This window comes from Trachypithecus francoisi, unplaced genomic scaffold (genome assembly GCF_009764315.1).
Source record: "Trachypithecus francoisi isolate TF-2019V2 unplaced genomic scaffold, Tfra_2.0 Lachesis_group13, whole genome shotgun sequence".
In the NCBI taxonomy this organism is placed as follows: domain Eukaryota; kingdom Metazoa; phylum Chordata; class Mammalia; order Primates; family Cercopithecidae; genus Trachypithecus; species Trachypithecus francoisi.
The window spans coordinates 8,422,874-8,432,100 of NW_022681458.1; the positions used below are offsets into that span (position 1 = coordinate 8,422,874).

A 9,227-nucleotide genomic window follows, 5' to 3' on the forward strand; every position below is an offset into this window, starting at 1 on the left:
GTTCCACATGGCTGGGGAGGCCTAACAATCAAGGCGGAAGGTGAAAGGCATATCTATGTGGCAGCAGGCAGGAGAGAGAATGAGAGCCAAGCAAAAGGGGAAACCTCTCATAAAATCCTCAGATCTCATGAGATGAATTCATTACCATGAGAACAGTATGGGGAAAACTGCCCCCATGATTCAATTATCTCCCACTGGGTCCCTCCTACAACACGTGGGAATTATGGGAGCTAGAAGTCAAGATGAGATTTGGGTGGGGAAACAGCCAAATCATATCATCCTACACCTCTGGAACAGGGATCACGCTGAGGAAGCGACAGAGGGAAAGAAATTGGTGGGGAAGGAAACAGAGAAAAGGAAGAAGGAGGGAAAAGGAACAGGGGAGCTGCACAGAGGAGGGATGAAGAGTGGCATAAAATAAAGCCTGTGAGCCAGGGAAGGCAAGATGATGGGGACTGTGATAGCTGGTGGGGGCCCGCAGGGAAAGCCATTGCCTATGGTAAGTTATCTCTCCTTTAGCACATTAAGAATAATCTGGCTTTGGAAATTTAAAAAAGATTGCTTACTGAACTGTGATTTGACATTTCGTTTGTTGCATTTCAAATTGAGACTCCATCTCAAAAAAACCAACAAACAAAAAAATTTCTCAATACTTGGGCACTTTGAGTAACTGTATATGTGGTGGGGACCCATAGAGATTTTTGACTGACCTCATGAAAAGTCTCTATTCATTTTTCAAGGTATGTCAGATGATCAAAGCTGTAAAGCTGAGTGCACACAATTACCAATCACAATGATATACGTTTATCATTTTCTTGACCTATTACTCTATGAATCATCTGATCACAACTGATATACCTATGCTATGTGACAGTCATTAGTACACCTGAGGGTTTACACTTGCAAAAATATATATTATTATTATTACATATTTTAGGGTGTAAAGTGGCCTATGAAGTGTTCTGTCCTGTTTTCATATGTTTTTCAAATAAATTCCCATTTAAAATGTAAACAGATATCTTTTAAATAATTTTTAAAGTTATTTTCTCTGGAATTATATTTGTGGGACCTTGATCTTTCGGGATCTTAACATTCCAGATTTTGGGATTTCAGGTCGTTGAGGACTGTGATCGCCTCCCAGGAGCCTCCACATCAAGCATGTACATGTTTGTTTGTACATCTTAGTGAGGGAAGTCATGTGGGTTGTCTTTTCACTCTCATGATAGTGTCCCTTGATGCACAAAAGTTTTTTATTTTGATGTCAAATATGTCTGTGTTGTTTTTGTTGGTGTTTCTGATACTTTTGGGGTCACATCTCAGAAACCCAGGTCATAAATATTTGCCCAAATGTTACCTTCTAAACTATTACACTTCTAGCTTTTATATTTAGTTATTTGATCCATTTCAAGTTAGTTTTTGCATATAAGGGTGCAACTTCATTATCTTGCATGTGGATATGCAGCTGTCGCAGCGACCTCTGTTGAAGAGATTATTCTTTCCCATTTCAACAGTCTTGGCACCACAGTAAAAACCAATTGGCCAAGGATGTATGGGTTTATTTCTGGATTCTCAACTCCATTCTACTGATCTGCATGTAAAAGACATTTTTGAGACAATTGGGGAAATTTCATTATGGATTATGAGTGAGACAATATTAAAGAGTTATTGATTCTGTGAGGAATGATAATGATATTGTGGCTATGTAACAAACTTTCCTTACTTTTCATATTTAGTGAAGTATTTGGGGATGGAATGTTGTGTACAGCATTTCCACTAAAAAATCATAGCCAAAAGTTTTTGGTTTTTTTTTTTTTTTTTTTTGAGACGGAGTCTCGCTCTGTCGCCCAGGCTGGAGTGCAGTGGCCGGATCTCAGCTCACTGCAAGCTCCACCTCCCGGGTTTATGCCATTCTCCTGCCTCAGCCTCCCGAGTAGCTGGGACTACAGGCGCCCGCCACCTCGCCCGGCTAGTTTTTTGTATTTTTAGTAGAGACGGGATTTCACCATGTTAGCCAGGATGGTCTCGATCTCCTGACCTCGTGATCCGCCCGTCTCGGCCTCCCAAAGTGCTGGGATTACAGGCTTGAGCCACCGCGCCCGGCCCAAAAGTTATTTTAAAAAAAGAAACGAAAGAGCAGATACATGAATCAGTATAATAAAATATTGAAAGTTATGTAACACAAAGATGGATATATAGGTGTTCATTACACTATAGTCTCTCCTTGCCATATGTTTGAAAATTTTGATTAAAAAAAAAAAGAAGTTGAATTGAATAATCTCGGTGGGAGGACTTGGTCTTGCCTACTAACAGCTTACTCTGAATTTGAATATCGGAATGCAACCAGATCTTAGAGCAATGGGGGAAGCCCAGATCTTTGCTCGTTATGAAGTCACTTCCCACCCCCAGTTCTTCAGAGCTACACTCACCCTGCATGGTACAGAGTAATCCTGAATTCCTTCCTACTGGACCTAGTCATCAATTCTGCTGGAACTCACCAAAAACTTAAAAATCCTGGGAGTGATTTCTGTTTTTTGTTTTTTTTTTTTAATTAAAACTATCTTGATACTCTCTTGAATGATGATCTGCCATCTTCGTTAAAGTATTTAATTACAGCATTGGATGTAACTCCCCTGGATAGACTCAATGAGTTTTTGCTACTGGAGGCCTTCAGGAAAATCCCCTATGTAGGATCTGAGACACTGCATGCAGACACATGTGCATGCACACACACACACACACGTGCACATACACGGGCACAGATGCACACTCCACCATCAAGTGATGCTTCCTTCTCATCGGACACTTTAGACTACCACTCCTGTTGTCCAGCAAGATTCAGCAAACTGTATGCTTTTCCAAGACACAGCCTGCCCTTCTAAAATAAGGAAAGAGAAATCCAGTGTCCACAGGTCTTTCAATGACAATTCACTTTTGCAGGTAAGTTGTATCCAAGGCTCTTTGTCAAAGGGCACTCTTTGATATCTGAATTCCTCTTTGAGAATTTTCTTTCCTTTATTCTTAAATTTGTAAAGATATATATAAATATGTAATTTTCCATGTCTCTAAAACCTCTTATACATACTTATCCTTTAATACATACATAAAACAATATATTTTTAGACACATAAAACCATAAATACATAAAATGATAAATAGTTAATATGTTTCCTATTTTATAAATTTATCTTTTTATGATAGGTGATATAAAATCACATATATCTTTCTGTATCTTTACAGCCTTCTGGATGACCCTATGAGCCACAAGGAACTCAGTGTGGGTTCAGGAAGTTGCAGGATCCCACAACCGGGTAGAGGGTGAGGCTGCAGGCAACACCTGGGTGGTGCTTGGTGCTGTAACTGAAGGAGGGTGAAGGGGAGAGGAGCACTTTGAAAAGCCTAGCCTCTTAGAGTCCTACAACTGCATCTCCTCACCTGTTCTTGCCAAGAGCTGAAAGCCATGCCTCACTTGAAAGGCCTAAAACTGTAGTCTTCCTGTTTTTCACATTATTTCACTTTCCCATGAGTTGGCTGAAAAGTCAATCCTTTACCAAATATCTGCCAATCTGTGAGAGACACAATTGTGTTACAAACTGTACTGAACCCTGTAAGAAGCCAGAACAATAAACAAAAATGCATGGTCCATCCCTATAAAAGTAATAGATGAGGGATCATCACACAATTAATGAAAATGCATATTATGAAAACTTATGCATGGATTTCAAATTTCTTTGCACCAAAACAAACTTACACTAAGTTGTTAAAACCTGTCTGAGTAGGATCTAGTTTGAGGCACTAAGAAGGATAAGACATCAGTTGGAAAGAAGTCCCCATCAGAACAACATGAATTCTGCTACAATTGAAGCAATAGCCTAAAATTTATGCTGAGACATGAGGGAAAAATGGTGAAATCACTGATGCTTTACAGAAAGTTAATGGGGAAAATGCTCCAAAAAATTAGCAGTTTACAAGTGAGTAATTCCTTTTGAGAAGGGACAAGATGATGGTGAAGATGAAGCCCACACCAGCAGACCATCCACACATCAATTTGCAAGGAAACAATTAATCTTGCTCATGTGCTAACTGAAGAGGACTGACAATTAACAGCAGAAACAATAGCCAACACAATAGAAATTTCAATCAGGACAGTTTACACAATTCTGACAAAAATTTCAGTTGAACAAATTTTCCACTTGATGGGTGCCAAAACCGTTGCAGCCAGATCAGCTGCAGACAAGAACAGACCCTTCACAGGAAATTATAAACAAGTGGGATCAAGACCCTGAAGCATCTCTTCAAAGAATTGTAAGCAGAGATGAAACACAGCTTTACCAGTAAGACCCTGAAGACAGAGCACAATCAAAGAAATGGCTACCAGGAGATGAAAGTGATCCAGTCAAATAAAAAGCAGACAGGACGAGACCAAACGTCATGGTAACACTGTTTTGGGTGGCTAAACGCATTCTGCTTTATACTTTCTTCAGGGTCAAAGAAAGATATCATTGGCTTATTATTGTTGTTTTGAAGAAGTTAGCCAAATCTTTAGCAGAAAAACACCTGGGAAAGCTTGCAACTATGTTGCATCCAAAGTAAAGACTTTTATGCAATTATTAAAAGAACATGTCAAATCTGTAAAGTTGTCTCTGATTTACTGGCAAGTAAAAATTCATGGTAAAGAACAACATGTCCAGCCTGATAGTAGATTTGATTTTAATAAAATAAGTGTAAACATTTACATACATGTTTATATATAAAGTAATGTCAATAAATGGAAAGACATGCGTACACAATCGCAAAGAGCATTTTACTGCAGCAGGGACTACAGGATTAGCTAAACGAAAGTTTCATTTCTTATTGTGTTTTTAAGTATTTTTCCAAAAATACTGAAAAAGTCATAATTGCTTGGAAGGCTTACATAGGGGGATCACTTGAGCCCAGGAGTTTGAGTCTAGCCAGGGCATGATAGTAAAACCATGTTTCTAAAAATAAAATAAAAATTTTAAAAATGCAGTGGAAATTATGAACAATTAACCAGTTGGACACAGATACATATTAATGAGGCCATTACATAAAAGTTGCTAACCAACAAGCATGTGGATGGCACAAAATAATTTTTTACACAGAAAAGAAATTTGAGATGCAACAAACACAAATGTCGAATCCCAGTTCAGTAAGGAATTCTTTTAAATATTCGAAGCCAGAATACTTTTAATGTGCTAAAGGAGCAATGACTTACCACAGGCAATGGCTTTCCCTGATGGCAGTTGATACCACCAATGAAGACCATGTTGGGCATCACGGGTTTGGGAGAGTCCAAAACAAAGTCCGTTCACAACAGCCAAATTGATGTGTGACTGTAGAGATCATATGCCGTGACAGGTGTTTGGAGAATTTCAGAGGCTATTTCTAGGGCATTTTTGGAAAAATACGGGCAAAATAAATGTTCCCCTAAGTAGAAGATGTGGTTCCATACTCTCTCCTTAAAAGTCATGGCATATGAAAACTCTGAGACATATCTAGGGCTGTAGGAAAGAGAAGCAGGGCGCTGTGGACCTTCTTCAAGATAATGACAAAATATTCCTCTGGTGAAGACCACAGAGGGGAGGGAGAAATATTTGGCAACAATTAAGCCACACAGATCGAAAGGATCCAGAAACACTGCATCAAAAGACCTCTCCTTTAAGTATTCTACTAATTTTTTGGTCATTAAACAAACTCTTGCAATGTGGAAAACTAAATTCCAAACATTTAGATGAACTCATTAATAGAGAAAATGAGCTTCGTACTTCTGCTTCCCATTGAACATTGGCAAAAGCCATGAACTCCCGGTCCAGATCCTCAAGGGTTTGCGAGGTAGAATAAGTCTTCACTGTGCAATTCAGTGATCTTCTCAGTTGCCAACTCACCTCTGGCATGACTACGACCACCTCATGCCCCCTGAGAATGAGTTTCTCCACCACCGACCGCATGGTGAACCAGTGGCTCCCATCCATGGGCACTACCAGCAGCTTCCCTGCCTTGGCAAAGCTACAGGTCAGCAGCAGACACACAGATAGGGGAAGGAGGCCATTCCATCCTGCAAAAGCCATAAGAGAACTCCACCCCAGAGTGAGCAGCTGGGATTCTAAGCTGCTATGATACAGTAGGTGGCAGAAGTAAAGGCACAAAACCTGACCCCAGTAGAGGGCATGTAGTTATTTGTTCATTAAAAAAAAAAAAAAGTCACAATCACTGCCAATGCATTACTCATAATAACACATGAGTAGCATTTGCTGAGATACCTACTTGTACGTTTTCCAGACAAACGTACCTTATGTTCTTTGCCTTGGGGATAGATCATGCCCTGTGTTGCAATGGGTGTTTAGAAGCAGAATTATTCAGCAATGCTTTTGGACCTTAACAATTCAGAAAGATAAAAAGGAAAGTAAATTTGAATAAAGCTCATATTTTTGAAAAGTGTTTCAAAGCAAAATTTGGATGTTATCCTCAGACAACAAAAAACTATGCCCAGAAAGGAACTGGCATCTCATGTGCCAAGGAAAGACAGTAAGGCCCTCAGCACTAACTTCCTAACTGGCAGGAAATGGGGGCTCACCTGCATCTCTGCAATGCACAGGCATTGTTACTTCCCTTTCCAAACACTGAGAGGCCTTTGAAAGACTGAAATAAGATTGACAACCCCACCTCCATGAACCCTTCCAGAGATTTGATGGAATGTGACCGTCACCTATTGTAAATGGCTTTCCTCAGATATGTTGCCTGCAGTGGGGAGTTGTGGCCCTATCCTTTCCTAAGCACTCTGCTGAGCTGCCTCTCTCAGCCCGCTCTGCTTCCTCGTTCTGAACAGAGCTGTAGGCCTCTGCTGTGGGCTTATCCCATCGGTCTGGTGCCTTCTTTCAGGAATATGTATTGGTCACCCACAGTATCCTGAAAACCCCTTGAAGACAGAGGTTATGTCTTCTTCCTATTTTCATCCTCCTTCCACAGCACCCATGCTATACCTGGCACAGAGGAAGTTCACGGAATTCTTGTTGCATTGGGCTGAATTACATCATGCAGATTTGCATGAATTAGCCCAGCGTGTCAGGTAACACCCTGAGGAATATTTAGTGTGGGAATCAGCAGCCAACCACAGGGCATAATCCTTGTAGGAGCACAAGATGGCTCCCTCCAGGATGCGTTAATGAGTACTAGACATTGCTTAGTCACCTGTCCCTTGGTGACTGGGGCACTGGCAGATGACTGTCCTTGAAAAACAAACATGACAGTGAGTGATCTACCTTCCCTGGAGGTTTACTTCAGTGTAGAAATTAATGAAATAGAAAATAGAAAAACAATGGAGAAAACCAATGACACCAAAGATGACTTTTTGGGCAGACCAATTAACCTGACAAATTTCTAGCCAGGCTGATTAGAAAAAAAAGACAGAAGATATAAATTACCAATACCCGGAATGGGAGAGGTAGTATCACCATAGATTCCGCAGGTATTAAAATGATAAGAGAACATGAACAAATTCATGCCAATAAAATCTACAATTTAGATGAAATGGACAAATTTCTTAGAAGACACAAGCTATCAGACTTTACACAAAAATAAATTAATAACACAAACGACATAATCTGTACCTTTTAATTTTAAATTGAATTTTGAATTCAAATGTTCCCACAAACAAAAAGGTAAAGTTCAGATGACTTCACTGATAAATTCTGCCAAACACTGAAGGAAGAAATAATACCAATTTCTCACAATCTAGTCCAGAAAACAGAAGCATGTGAAATGTCCTAATTCATTCTGTGAGACCAACATTACCACAATACCAAAACCAGATAAAGATGTGACAAGACAGTAAAACTACAGACCCTCATGACCTTAGATACAAAAATTTAAAACAATATTTTAGCAAATCAAGTTCAATAATGATATGGTTTGGCTGTGTCCCCACCCAAATCTCATTTTGAATTGGAACTCCCACAATTCCCACATATCATGGGAGGAACCTGGAGGGAGGTAATTGAATCATGGGGGTGGGTCTTTCCCATGCTGTTCTCATGATGGTGAGTAAGTCTCACGAGATCTGGTAGTTTTAAAAACAAAAGTTTTCCTGCACAAGCTCTCTTTCTTTGCCTGCTGCCATCCATGTAAGATGTGACTTGCTCCTCCTTGCCTTCTGCCATGATTGTGAGGTCTCCCCAGCCATGTGGAACTCTAAGTCAATTAAACCTCTTTTGTAAATTCCCCAGTCTCAGGCATGTGTTTATCAGCAGCATGAAAACAGACTAATACAGTAAATTGGTACCAGTAGAGTGGGTTGCTACTGAAAAGATACCTGAAAATGTGGAAATGACTTTGGAACTGGGTAACAGACAGAGATGGGAACAGTTTGGAGGGCTCAGAAGAAGACAGAAAAATGTGGGAAAGTTTGCAACTCCCTAGAGATTTGTTGAATAGCTTTGCCCAAAATGCTGATAGCAACATGGACAATAAAGACCAGTCGGAGGTGGTTTCAGATGGAGATGAGGAACTTGTTGGGAACTGGAGGAAAGGTGACTCTTGTTATGTTTTAGCAAAGAGACTGGCAGCATTTTGCCCCTGACCTAGGGATTCGTGTAACTTGAACCTTAGAGAGATGATTTAGGGTATCTGGTGTGAGAAATTTCTAAGCAGCAAAGAACTGAAGAGGTGACATAGGTGCTGCTAAAGGCATTCAGTTTTAAAAGGGAAACAGAGCATAAAAGTTTGGAAAATTTGCAGTCTGACTATGTGATAGAAAAGAAAATCCCATTTTCTAAGGAGATATTCAAGCTGGCTGCAGAAATTTCCATAAGTAATGAGGAGCCGAATGTTAATCTCCAAAACCATGGGGAAAATGTCTCCAGGGCATGTCAGAGGTCTTCATGGCAGTTCCTCCCACCATAGGCCTGGAGGCCTAGGAGGAAACAATGGTTTCATGTGCCAGGCTCAGGGCCCCCTGCTGTGTGCAGCCTAGGGACTCGGTGCCTTGCATCCCAACTGTTTCAGCTGTGTCTAAAAGGAGCCAAAGTACACTTCATGCCATGGCTTCAGAAAGTGCAAGTGCCAAGCCTTGGCAGCTTCCATGGGGGGTTGAGCCTGTGGGTGCACAGAAGTCAAGAATTGAGGTTTGGTAACCTCCGCCTAGATTTTAGAGGCTCTATGGATATGCCTGGATGTCCAGGATGAAGTTTCCTGCAGGGGCAGGACCCTCACAG

The 9,227-nt window shown here is 40.5% G+C and overlaps 1 pseudogene; it reads right to left on the reverse strand.

The window, feature by feature from the left end:
- Positions 1–5,164: 5,164 nt before the first annotated feature.
- Positions 5,165–6,093, reverse strand: LOC117095250 (annotated as a pseudogene).
- Positions 6,094–9,227: the final 3,134 nt, after the last annotated feature.